The sequence below is a fragment of the Bos indicus x Bos taurus genome, chromosome 21 (genome assembly GCF_003369695.1).
Source record: "Bos indicus x Bos taurus breed Angus x Brahman F1 hybrid chromosome 21, Bos_hybrid_MaternalHap_v2.0, whole genome shotgun sequence".
Taxonomy (NCBI): domain Eukaryota; kingdom Metazoa; phylum Chordata; class Mammalia; order Artiodactyla; family Bovidae; genus Bos; species Bos indicus x Bos taurus.
In genome coordinates this window covers 52297492-52311151 of record NC_040096.1, presented here as the reverse complement: position 1 = coordinate 52311151, position 13660 = coordinate 52297492, and the positions used below count along the sequence as shown (strand labels likewise).

At 36.4% G+C, this 13660-nt stretch overlaps 1 long non-coding RNA gene across 1 annotated transcript in view; it reads left to right on the top strand.

Moving 5' to 3' along the window:
• The first annotated feature begins 1869 nt into the window (after positions 1-1869).
• The window catches only part of LOC113879829, a 45686-nt gene continuing 33895 nt past the window's right edge, over positions 1870-13660 (top strand). The window contains exon 1 of the long non-coding RNA XR_003507467.1: positions 1870-2149. This is a non-coding gene — a long non-coding RNA (uncharacterized LOC113879829). The remainder of the gene's footprint in view (positions 2150-13660) is intronic.

Genomic DNA, 13660 nt, shown 5'->3' with positions numbered 1-13660 from the left:
ATTTGATTGTTTCCACATAAGAATATCTGGAATGGATTATGATATTTGGGGGCAACACTAATAGTTTTGTGTTTTCCAACTGTTAAGCATACTGTTGGTGGCATTAGTTTCTGGCAAAGTCTCCAGAGCCTCAGAAGTTGTTTTCTCTACATTATGTCAAAATCAGAACAGGTAATGGCAGGATCTTGCCTTTTGTGTACACATGAATAAAATCAGTGCCAAAAGGCTGGGGACTCTTATGATAGAAAAGCTTACATCGCTGTGAGTCCTGCCAGATACGGTAATTTTGTCTCCTTTTAACTTTAAAAGTACTTGATCAGATCAGGAAGAATACACTGGGACAAGAGGGTGAGGTAGAGTTCTTGGGAATAATGACTAGAATTTTTGTAGGACAAAGTCTCTTTCTTGAGACCTTTAATACTTAAATATGTTAATGATTTCCTTTACAATATTCTAAATACTTCCTCTTCAGTAGTTGCTAAGAATTCTGTCTTATATATAGGTGAAAGAGGTGAATTATTTGTTCATAAGTTCTATAAATGAATACTGATAAAAGTATAATAGACAATGTAGCTATTATAAAATAATGGTATCAGTTCAGTTCCGTCATTCAGTCGTGTCTGACTCTTTGTGACCCCCACGGACTGCAGCATGCCAGGCTTCCTTGTCCATCACCAAGTCCCAGAGATTATTCAAACTCATGTCCATCAAGTAGGTGATGCATTCCAACCATCTCATCCTCTGTCATTCCCTTCTCCTCCTGCCTTCAATCTTTCCCAGCACCAGGATCTTTTCCAATGAATCAGTTCTTCACATCAGGTGGTCAAAGCATTAGAGCTTCAGCTGTATCACCAGTCCTTCCAATGAATATTCAGGACTGATTTCCTTTAGGATAGACTGGTTGGATCTTCTTACAGTCCAAGGGACTCTCAAGAGTCTTCTCCAACACCACAGATCAAAAGCATCAATTCTTCGGTGATCAACTTTTTTTATAGTCCAACTCACATCCATACATGACTACTGGAAAAAACATAGCTTTGACTAGAAGGACCTTTGTTGGCTTTGACTAGACGGACCTTTGTTGGCAAAGTAACATCTCTGCTTTTTAATATGATGTCTAGGTTGGTCATAGCTCTTCTTCCAAGGAGCAAGTGTCTTTTAATTTCATTGCTGCAGTCACCATCTGCAGTGATTTTGGAGTCCCAAAAAATAAAATCTCTCACTGTTTCACTATAATATAGTATAGTATATATTATCTACTATTAATGTGGGGTTACCTGATGACTCAGACAGGAAAGAAATGCCTGCCATGCAGGAGACCCAGATTTGATTCCTGGGGCGGGAAGATCCTCTGGAGAAGGGGATAATATCAATATAATTAATATAAATTTAAATTCACAAATATAGCTTTATAATCAAATTATATCCATACATCTATGTAACTATATAAGTATAGGGACATGTATATGAAACAATAATATGAAATAGGAAAATAAATTGTATAGCCTCTTATTATAATTCTGACATTTTCTCTTCACACAATTTATTCCTCTTTTTATCATAGGAAATGGTTGTTATTTTTACTGAAGAGTAATGTGCCATTCTGTTTAAAACTAAATCTGACTTGACATTTCTATGTACAAACTTTTTCAGGTGTTTATGGGATGTACTGATTCTCATTATATCTGGGCAGCTGTCACCAAACAATATCCGAGTCCTGAATGCTAAGCACAGGACTCTGCCTGCCTAAATGTACTGTACCTGGTGTCCCAAAGCCACCATCTGGGCAGCTAGGGCATGCCTCCAGATTCTTAGGATTGCAAACATTAACAGCCTCTTGAACTATAAGCTGACTAGGCAGCAGGAAAATTAGCCCCTGGGAATAGGGACAGGTGGCAACCATTTCCACCAAAGCATGTTGACAGAAGAAGTGCCTACATTCAAATAATTTCTGAATCTGAGCCAAGAACTGCCCGTTCCTTTTGCCAGCTAACCGTTCACTATTCGCCTCCTCACCTGCTTCATTCTCTTGGGAGCTATACCAGCAGTACCCACCAGCTGCCCTGCTGAAGAAGGCTCTGCTCTGACACCGGAAAAAGCTGGGCGGAGAAAGCAGGGAGTATGAGCAACCAGGTAACTCCGTGTAAAGGTAAACAAAGGCTTCTTTGCTCTTTATTTTTTTTACACTCTTCTACAAAGAAATCAATGTATGTGATGGATATGAGCAAAAGTCCTTTAAAACACAACCTATTTTTCAATAGCTTTATTGTATACATTAAAAAATATAGTGAAGGCTAATCAGGACATAATTAATTTCCATACATAGTAGGCATGCATTAAATAAAGTTGGTACATACAAATACTAACACTGATGAATTTTCATTAAAGATTGTTCCTGTCTGTGCCTGTTTCTGCTTCCTTTGCTTTTTTTTTTTTCTTACCTTTACTTCCTCTGATTACATAAAGATTAGGAGCTACCCTCTTTCTCAGCAACCATCTCTGTTTCCTTGCTACATAAAGTAAGGTTCATGGACCAGCAACAACAGCATCACCCAAGAACTGATTAGAAAAATGCAAAATCTAGCATCCCAACCCTAGACCTGCTAAACCAAAATCTGCATTTTTATCAAAGCATCTATGTGTTCCCAAAGCATGTTAGTGTTGGTTAATACGGTATAGTGTCAGTGATTCTCAGGACTGGGATCACATTAAAACTACCTAAGGAGTTTAAAAACTAATAATGCCTGAACATACTACCAGATTTGTTATTGCTTTGTTTTGTTTTCTAAATTTTAAATCTATTTTTTTAATTGAAAAATAATCGTTTTACAGAATTGTATTGGTTTCTGCCAAACATCAACAAGAATCAGCCCTTGCTATAGATCTGGGAAAGTACCTAAGAATCAGTGCTTTTCAAATGTCTCTGAGGTGTTTCTAAATCACTTTTGAGGAACAAAGGTAAACATAGATTCCTAAAATATATTTTGAAAAGCTTAAATTTAAGCATATATTAGGGAATTCAGTTCATACAGAATTGTGAAAATAATATCTGGACCTAGAGTAGAATTATAGGAAAGAGGAACTGCTTTTAATAAAGGAAATTATAAATAACAAGTAGATTTTAAAGCTAGACTTTTATAATGGTGACAATTTCTTAAACAATATTTAGTAAAATATTGTAAGGATAAGAAGCACATTGTATGCTGCCTCACTGACCACAGCATTGTTTTCTTTTTAAAACAATGAGATCATGCACTCCATTAGGAAATAGAAAATTTGTATATTAGAAATGCAATGGCACCCCACTCCAGTACTCTTGCTTGGAAAATCCCATGGACGGAGGAGCCTGCTAGGCTGCAATCCATGGGGTCACGAAGAGTCGCACACAACTGAGCAACTTCGGTTTCACTTTTCACTTTCATGCATTGGAGAAGGAAATGGCAACCCACTACAGTGTTCTTGCCTGGAGAATCCCAGGGACGAGGGAGCCTGGTGGGCTGCCGTCTATGGGGTCAGACAGAGTCAGACACAACTGAAGTGACTTAGCATAGCATAGCATATTAGAAATGGGATAGTTTTCCAAGAATCTGTTGGACTTAACTATAAACAAATAATAACAATGATTCTAATTCTAAATGAGGAATGTATAGAAATTAAGAGCTGGTAAGATAAAATAAACCAGTACCATAATTCAATCCTGTTATTTTTATCTTGTGAAGACCTTCTGTACTTTACAGAAAATAAGAGAGAATACTTTACAGAAAATAAGAGAGAATTACAAAAATATATTCTTTAAATTCATGTAAAATAGAAAGTATTTGTCTAAGGCAGCAACAGATATAAAATTGCACAACTTTCTGAATCATCCACAAAGAAGTATAAAGACAATAGGAGAAACAATGTTAGCATAAAGGCTGCTGTTGTCTAGTCTCTAAATTGTGTCCAACTCTTTTGTGACCCCAAGGACTGTAGCTGGCCTGTTAGGTATATTTCTTGCTTAAAGAAATTTTAAAACACTTATTAGCATCTGCCATAAGGTTCACATGTTTCCAAGTATTGTTGATAGAAGATTAAAATGCAGTTGAAAAATAAAATTCCATATACCACTGTGGGTTTACATAATGAGCTATTATGTCAAGTAAATTATGAAGCTGACCTGTTAATTACCTTATATCTAGCATGCTATTTGGGCTTCCCTGGTGGTTCAGATGGTAAAGAATCTGCCTGCAATGTGGGAGACCTGGGCTTGATCCCTGGGTCCGGAAGGTCTCCTGGAGAAGGAAATAGCACCCCACTCTAGTATTCTTGCCTGGAGAATTCCAGGGACAGAGGAGCCTGATGGGTTACAGTCCATGGGGTCCCTAAGAGTCGGACACAACTGAATGACTTCACTTTCACTTTTCACTTACATGCATTGGAGAAGGAAATGGCAACTCACTCCAGTGTTCTTGCCTTGAGAATCCCAGGGATGGGGTAGCCTGGTGGGCTGCCGTCTATGGGGTCGCACAGAGTTGGACATGACTGAAGCGACTTAGCGGTAGCAGCAGAATATATTGAACTCAAAATCTTATCTATTGACATTTTAAAATAAAAGCAATTGTAATTTCCAAATTGTATGTAGAAATTAGCCAAAAAATGTATAATTCATTTCTATAGTCCCCATTTGTAAATATGATTACAAGTGGTAAATATGATTATATTTCCAAATGTTGTAATTTTAATACATATAGTATTCCAAAACTGATATTTAAGCTATAACTAATTCATGTCAAAAAACAGACTTCTTGCCATGTAATTAGCTATATTATACTTTATTCATTATATATTCAGCCTTGAATAGAACACTGTTTTCTTAAAAACCTTAGCTTTTTGAAGTTACTAATATAATAATGGGTGGAAAACAAGAATATTAATGAAGGTAATGCCTACAAGAGCCAACTTTTAACAAATTTCATAATGAAACTTTGTTAAAGCACTGAATCTATCTTGAGATAAATTTAATTCCCTTTGAAATATGGTTTTACTTATTGAAAAAAGATTCTTTCCAGGATACATAGCTGCTTACAACACAATTCTCTTCCTTTACAAGAAAAACAACAGAATAATCATCAAACATAATTATAGCTATGAAGCATTTGTACATGCACTCAAAAATAATTTTTGCAAAACTACTAATGTGCCAAGTACACATGAAAATAAAAATGCAACAAGACATGGAGAACAGACTTATGGACATGGTGGGAGGGGAGGAGGGAGAGGTATGGAGAGAGCAACATGGAAACTTACATTACCATATGTAATGGCGCACTACCATATGTAAAGTAGATAGCCAATGGGAATTTGCTGTATGACTCAGTGAACTCAAACAGGGGCTCTTTAACAAGCTAGGGGGGTGGGAGTAAGGTTTTGGAGAGAGGGGATGTAGGTGTACCTATAGCTGATTCTTACTGATTTTTGACAGAAAACAACAAAATTCTGTAAAGTAATTATCCTTCAATTAAAAAACAAGTTAAAAAATTGCAACCAGGAACAAATTCTAAGGAACTAATATTCTCCCAGTGAACTCAGAAAAATACAAAATAAGTTAATCTCAGAGAGTGACATAAGTACTTTGAAGAAAATAAGGTGATAAAGCTTAACATGCTACCCATGGATGTGCATAGATCTGGGTTTTGGTGTAACTTTCGTCATTTGATGACGATCTCAGTTGATTGCAGCGTTGGACTACTACAAATATAGCTGCTAATATTTATGTACAGATCTTTATGTGGACATATGTTTTTAAGATTTCTTTTGGCTAAAAACCTAGGAGTGGATTGCCCAGTCTTATAGTGGGAATAACTAATATAACGCTTGCCTGAAGGATTATACTCTCAAAAGACATAAAAGCAAAGTATGAATACAGACTTCAAAGAAGTCTTGAATGATTTGATATAAACATATATCAAAAATAATAATAATAATAGATCATATTTCATGTTGTTTTTAAAGGAAAGGTACAGTTCTTTCAGAATATAGACATGATTTGTCATTCCCACATTTTATTTTTATTTTATTTTTTAACTTTACAATATTGTATTGGTTTTGCCATATATCAAAATGAATCCGCCACAGGTATATACACGCTCCCCATCCTGAACCCTCCTCCCTCCTCCCTCCCCATACCATCCCTCTGGGTCATCCCAGTGCACCAGCCCCAAGCATCCAGTATCGTGCATCAAACCTGGACTGGCGACTTGTTTCATATATGACATTATACATGTTTCAGTGCTATTCTCCCAAATCATTCCCACATTTTAGAGAACCAAAGCATCTTTACCCTACAGTCATCACAAGGTGACTAATGGTAAATTAATTATAATTAATTATAAAATATATAGCAAATGTTGTTAATTTTGGTCTTATTTTGCATTGTTTTATTTTAATGATAGCTCTATAAATAATTTAATATATTTACTTAAATATTTTAAACCTTCAGCTCTCACTTTTCCTTACCAAAGAAGTTATTAAACTATATTATTACTCTAATTCTTAATATGCTATTAGTATTTTCACATATCAGAGATTAATTAATCTTCTAAAGGGAAATATTAAATTTCCAAAGATTTGAACATAGGAGTAATACTGGAGAAAAGAGAAGGTCATGATAATAGGAATAAATACAGAATGGAATAAAGCTAGGTACCTTAATGAAAATAGTGAAAACTTTCAACAGTATTTTGTGGAAAAGGTCTAGACTATTATTAATATGCTATGTTTAAGATCTAAAAACTATTTTTCAGGAAGAAGTAATAAAAAGTCTTGAGATTTTTGATGGAAAGTTTGCTTTCCTTAGTAGAATGTTGTACAACAAAAGAAAAAACATTTTGGGCCTTCAGGGGACACTTTCTCTTTCTCTCTCTCTCTCTTTTTATTTTTTAATTTAACCAGTACTGGAACATCCTGGGAAGTTATCTCATTAGGGAGTCCAATATTTTCTTTTGCATTGAACTTGATTTATTGAATTTCTTACATTCTAAGGAATGCATAGTTTCCTTGTGGGGGGAAAAAAAAAGCAAAAAAGGCTTTTAGGTCGATTTGTTTCAGTTCACCCATTTTTTACTCCGTAGGACAAGTTCTTTGGCCAATTAGGCCTGTTTAGATTACTGAGAAATTCTTCTGCAGTAGCCCTGGAGAATCAATTCAGTGCTAAAGTTTGATATGCATGTAAAATCATAACTATTGTGTAGGTTGAAAGTTTGCTTCACTTTCCTACTTCATTGACATTTGCCCAATTACAAGGAGATCATTCTACCACCAGCAGGGAGCCCTGAAAAAAAAACTGCATTTGAATTTTTTAACAAACTTTTATTCCAAGCCATTTTATAATGCAATATTAGTTCAGATCACCTTATTCTTTTTAAATTAGGAAACACCAATACAAATACCTTAAAATACCATTTATTATTGATGTATATAGCAAAGGAGTTTCATTAATATTATGTGCAGAAGTGAAGTGAAGTCACTCAGCCGTGTCCGACTCTTTGCAACCCCGTGGACTGTTGCCTACCAGGATTCTCCATCCATGGGATTTTCCAGGCAAGAGTACTGGAGTGGGTTGCCATTTCCTTCTCCAGGGGATCTTCCCGACCCAGGGATCGAACCTGGATTTCCCACATTGTAGGCAGACGCTTTACTGTCTGAGCCAGCAGGGAAGTCCATTATGTGCAGAGAAAATACTTAAATCTTGCCTGTTGTTGTTTAGTTATTAAGTCATGTCTGACTCTCTTGCAACCCCATGAACTGTCTTGCAACCCCATGAACTGTAGCCTGCCAGGCTCCTCTGTCCATGGGATTTCCTAGGCAGGAATGGCAAAATGGGTTGCCATTTCCTTCTCTAGAGGATTTTCCTGACCCAGAGGAGGAACCCATGTCACCTGCATTGGCAGTTGGATTCTTCACCTCTGAGCCATCTCGGAAGCCCAAAATGTTGCTGAAATGGCAATTCACTCCAGTATTCTTGCCTAGAGAATCCTGTGGACAGAGGAGCCTGGTGGGCTGCTGTCTGTGGGGTTGCACAGAGTCGGACACGACTGAAGCGACTTACCATACATGCATGCATTGGAGAAGGAAATGGCAACCCACTCCAGTATTCTTGCCTGGGGCATCCCAGGGACAGAGGAGCCTGGTGGGCTGCTGTCTGTGGGGTCGCACAGAGTTGGACACGACTGAAGCAACTTAGCAGCAGCAGCAGCGTTGCAAAGTATATATTAAAAATTTCTTTGAAAATTTAATTTTGATATAATATAAATCATACAAACATAGTTTTTCCAAAAATAAAACTGTGTAAACTTAATAACAAACAAGGTTATAGAGATTGAATGCAGAGATGATTTTAGAATTATTTTAAAGAAAATATCAACAGAAACTAGTATCATAATGGTTCAGGAAAAATGAATACATAAAATATGAAGCATGAATGAGTGAGCTATTAGTCTTCTAATAAAACTTATGATTTTCAGTAGTAGTCTCCATGTGTAGAATGATATTAAGAAATTCATATTGTAATAAATTTGGACTACGTAAATTGTGTCTTAAGTGGTTATTTTCTGTGTTTATGTGTGTGTGTGTTTTCAAGTACAGACTCAGAAATTAAATGCTTGGTAAATGCTAGAAGTAGGGTATTTTTAATTCATTTTAACTGTTCAAGAAAGAAAGCAGACATGCATGACATAATTTGTGAAATTATGTTTAGTTGCAAAGCCAGCAGTTCTTATAGCAAGAAAGTGTGGCTAGGAAGTGAGCCTCAGTACTCTTCTTGTATACAAATCTATTTTGGGGTCCAGAATTGACATCTCAACATAGTTCAGTTATTCTTTACCCTGTTATCACTAAATAGAGCCTCTTGCAATGGATAAAAATGGTGTTTCTCTCTGGCAAAGAGTCCAAGAGATAAAGAAAAAAAAATAATAACAAAAAATTACCTATCAGGATATAAAAGTAGGAAAGATTGCTAAGAAAATACTGGTTCTTAGCCAGATCATGGTTTTATATGCATTGAAGGTGGACTGTCCTTAATGTATTTAAAATTATTCAACACTGATGACTTGAATAGAGAGTATGCTATGATTTTAAAATAATGAAAATTATAAAGGGACCTAGAAGTGTAAAAATCTCTGAAGGACAGATGAAAGTTTAGTAAAAGCTGAAAAAGCATTAATCATATAATAAGAGTATATACACATAGACATTGTTTGAAAAAAAACAATTCTTAGACCCCTTCATGAAGTTTTAGGCAGAGATGAGGCCACTGAAATGAATATTACTTGAGTAAATGTTGATTTGAATATGTTAAGAAAGATATTTCCTCCAACAAATTAAAATGTAAGGGAAATGGCATTAACTATGTGTCACAAAATCATTTTCCAGAGATCTAAGCATGCTCATAAGCAAACAGAATTACCGGCTGGAATAAATGTTCAAATCAATAAAAATAGCCTTATGGAATATAATAGTTCCTTGAACATGTATGAATAGAAGGAGGAGAGGGACTGTCAGGATTTAATTTAGCAAATGGCATTTTCATCAACTACAATCTACTAATGAAATGGAAAATGCATGAAATAATATAGGCCTTGGATCTCTACATGATAATCCATAGAGACTATTATATTTGTAATATCCAACTACCAGTTTTAAGAAAGAACCTTTGTTATGCATAAATCACCCCTTCCTGGTATTGCTGACAAGTCAGAAAGTCAAGGGGAAAAAAACTATACCACCTGGGTAAATTCACCTGTGTTCTTTAGCTGGTAAGTTTTACAGTCACACTCATTCAAACTATTGATTGTTCTATATTTTTATCTTATTTATTTTCATATTTTTAGATATAACATTGGTGGTTAATATTACTATAGTCATTGAAGTAATTGTCCACTGTTGAGTATATTTAGAAACCTTCAATCTCTGAAAGTTTTATCTTGATTTTTATGTACAGGGTCATTATGTGCATGATGCTTTTTACCTGTTTAATGGGGGGAAATATAAATATGTGATATGGGTATATGCAGTTTTTGGAAATTTCATGGAGTCAAACATACTCTGATAAAAATACCTTTTAACCAAATGAGTTCAGTGGGCTTAGGGGTGGAAAGATTTAAAATATCTGTGGGGTTTAGATAAACAGAATCATGAAAAATAACTAAGGAGAAGCAAGATAGATTACAGATAAGCAAGCCAGCCAGCCTGCTAAAGTCAATATAACTATCAGCTAAATAGCAAAAAAGTTAAAAATAGATAGTGAGGTCATCAAAATTCATATATAACATTTCTGTATGAAAACAAAATCTTAAAATTTGAAATCATCTCTAAGTGATCCATTCAGAACACTTACTATGGTAATTTAAGTGTTTATTCTGAGGAGCTGTGAGCAAAATAAAAGTAATTATGTAAAACTGTGAAATATATGTGTACCTGAAAGTCCAAAGAACAGTGTTGGTCTGAGAATTAAAATGTGGCCCTGCTGTCAGCAATTAGTGTTAATTTGGTACCAAGTTTTCATTTGAGTTCACATGGAATTTTTATTTAATATGGCATATTCTGCCAAGTCCAGTGTTCTTGACTGCAGCTTTATGTGTCAAGTATTACCAAGTGTAAGCTAGAAGGGGAAAAAAAGAAAATGGAACTATCCCTGACTCATGATGCTATGAATAAGGTTCTTGACATCACAGAGAGATGACTCAAAGGATTTCAACTCAATGCCCCACCTCTCCGTGTCACTCAGGGCTGGAGCTGAGCTACACATACTTAGTTTCTTTGATACTGATACACAACCGTTTGTCCACAAAATATGCCACTTCAAATTGAATTTTCTTAATAAAATACTGGTACCTTTCCAGAGCAATGTAATTTAAAACATAAAAAGTGTGCTGTTTGTTTGCTTTTTCAGGGTAAGTCTACCAGTTTACTCTGAAAGATCAGACATCTCCTATTTTTGCATAAATCAGGCAATTGTAAAATGGCACTTTCTGAAGTGTCTTGATAGATTTGAGCATATTTTTCCTGGAATTTCTAACATATATAAGGATAAAGTAAGTCTGAGATAGTTCTATGAGGTCTACTTATTGTTGCGATTAAAAGATTTATTCACTTTCGATACAGATAAAATAATGTGGGCCGAGCTGCAGTAAAGAATTTATACACATAACTTAGTAAGGGATAGATCAAGCAAAATAGTATAGACACATTTCTGTCAATGTTCATTCCCATTGTTAACAATATGCAAGACCTAAATAAGAACCACTGTCTCTCGACTAATTATGTAACTATTCATGCAAATATCTTCAATAAGGCAATTTTACTTTTTCCGAATATCTATAAAGGAAAATATATGTATAGTTCTATTACAGTGCTTCCATCTATCTAGATGGAGAGACAGACAGATATATTCCCCAAAAGTATTATTTTTGTGACTCTAGCAAGAGTTCCATTTATATCCCTTTTTTAGTAATTCTGAGGTCTCAGCACTGGACAACTGAAGTTATATTTCGCCTCCAGGCTTCCTGGGAAAATCTTTGAGGGGGAATTCAGGGCTGACAGCACTTAGAGAAAAGTGATTAAAACTCTGGAGGAATTAAAGGTCAGAAAAAAATAATGGGTGCTGAAGAAACTGCCCTTATAGACATATCAGGAAAGGAATGTTTTAGTTTCACTTGATGCTAGTTATTCAAATTTCTTGTGCTACAAAAAAAATGGGAAAGTTTGAAGTTTTCTGAGTAGCTCAGATAATGAGAGGGCATAGACTAGGGGATATGAGGGAGAAGGGTACTGAAATCTTAGTGGAAAAAAACTCACAGTCATATTCCCATTTTACTGTCTTTAAAGCTACATTCCCTACATATAGCTGATTCACAACAAAAAACTGCATTCTCAGTTTCTGCCTCTCTTTGTCTCTTATCCTACAATTGTCTAGGTTATCCCTTTCGTCCTTCTTTCTCTTCCTTTGTTTCTCCCTTCCTCCTATCTTCCCTCCCTTATTTATTTTGTGTGTTTGTGGGGGTGTTTGTGTGCTTCCTCTGTCCATGGTCTCTATTATCAGCATCTTTACAGATTTGCTCTTCTGTAACATGTAGACCAGGGCTTTCCTAGTGGCTCAGCAGTTAAGAATCTGCCTGACAATGCAGGAGATGTGAGTTCAATCTCTGGGTCGGGAAGATCCCCTTGAGCAGGAAAGAGCAAGCCACTCAAGTATTCATGCCTGGGAAACTCCATAGACAGAGGAGCCTGGAGGGCTAGGGTCCATGGGGTTGCAGAAGAGTCAGACACGACTTAATGACTAAACAACAACAACCACAACACATGGAGCAGCTTTTATTGTTCCCTAATGTGTCACTTTATGACCAACCTAGATAGCATTTTGAAAAGCAGAGCCATTACTTTGCCAACAAATGTCCGTCTAGTCAAGGCTATGGTTTTTCCAGTGGTCATGTATGGATGTGAGAGTTGGACTGTGAAGAAAGCTGAGCACTGAAAAATTGATGCTTTTGAACTGTGGTGTTGGAGAAGACTCTTGAGAGTCCCTTGGACTGCAAGGAGATCCAACCAGTCCATTCTGAAGGAGATCAGTCCTGGGTGTCCTTTGGAAGGAATGATGCTAAAGCTGAAACTCCAGTACTTTGGCCACCTCATGCGGAGTTGACGCATTGGAAAAGACTCTGATGCTGGGAGGGATTGGGGGCAGAAAGAGAAGGGGACAACAGAGGATGAGATGGCTGGATGGCATCACTGACTCGATGGATGTGAGTTTGGGTGAATTCCAGGAGTTGGTGATGGACAGGGAGGCCAGGGGTGCTGCAATTCAGGGGGTCACAAAGAGTCAGACACGACTGAGTGACTGAACTGAACTGAATGTGTTAAATTCAGCTTTAGGACACTATTGAATTGTCGTGGCTCCATTTATCAACCCAATGATACGTGTATTGTGACTTGGAGTCCCTTGCAGCTGATACTCTTTTAATGTCCCAATTCCAACTTCTCACAAAAGACCATTTGAGTAAATCAACTTGGAATTTGGTGTTCATGTCTGGTTTTATTATGAACTGGTTCCAAATTGGGAAAGGAGTATGTTAAGGCTGTATATTGTCACCCTGCTTATTTAACTTAATATGCAGAGTACATCTTGTGAAATGCTGGGCTGATAAAGCAAAAGCTGGGATCAAGATTGCTGGGGAAATATCAATAACTTCAGATATGCAGATGACACCACCCTTATGGCAGAAAGTGAAGAAGAACTAAAGAGCCTCCTGTTGAAAGTGAAAGAGTAGAGTGAAAATTTTGGCTTAAAGCTCAACATTCAGAAAACTAAGATCATGGCATCTGGTCCCATCACTTAATGGCAAATAGATGGAAACAGTGGCTGACTTTATTTTTTTGGGCTCCAAAATCACTGCAGATGGTGACTGCAGCCATGAAATTAAAAGACACCTACTTCTTGGAATAAAAGTTATGACCAACCTAGACAGCATATTAAAAAGCAGAGACATTACTTTGTCAACAAAGGTCCATCTAGTCAAATCTATGTTTTTTCCAGTAGTCATGTATGGATGTGAGAGTTGGACTATAAATAAAGCTGAGCACCAAAGAATTGATGCTTTTGAACTGTGGTGTAGGAGAAGACTCTTGA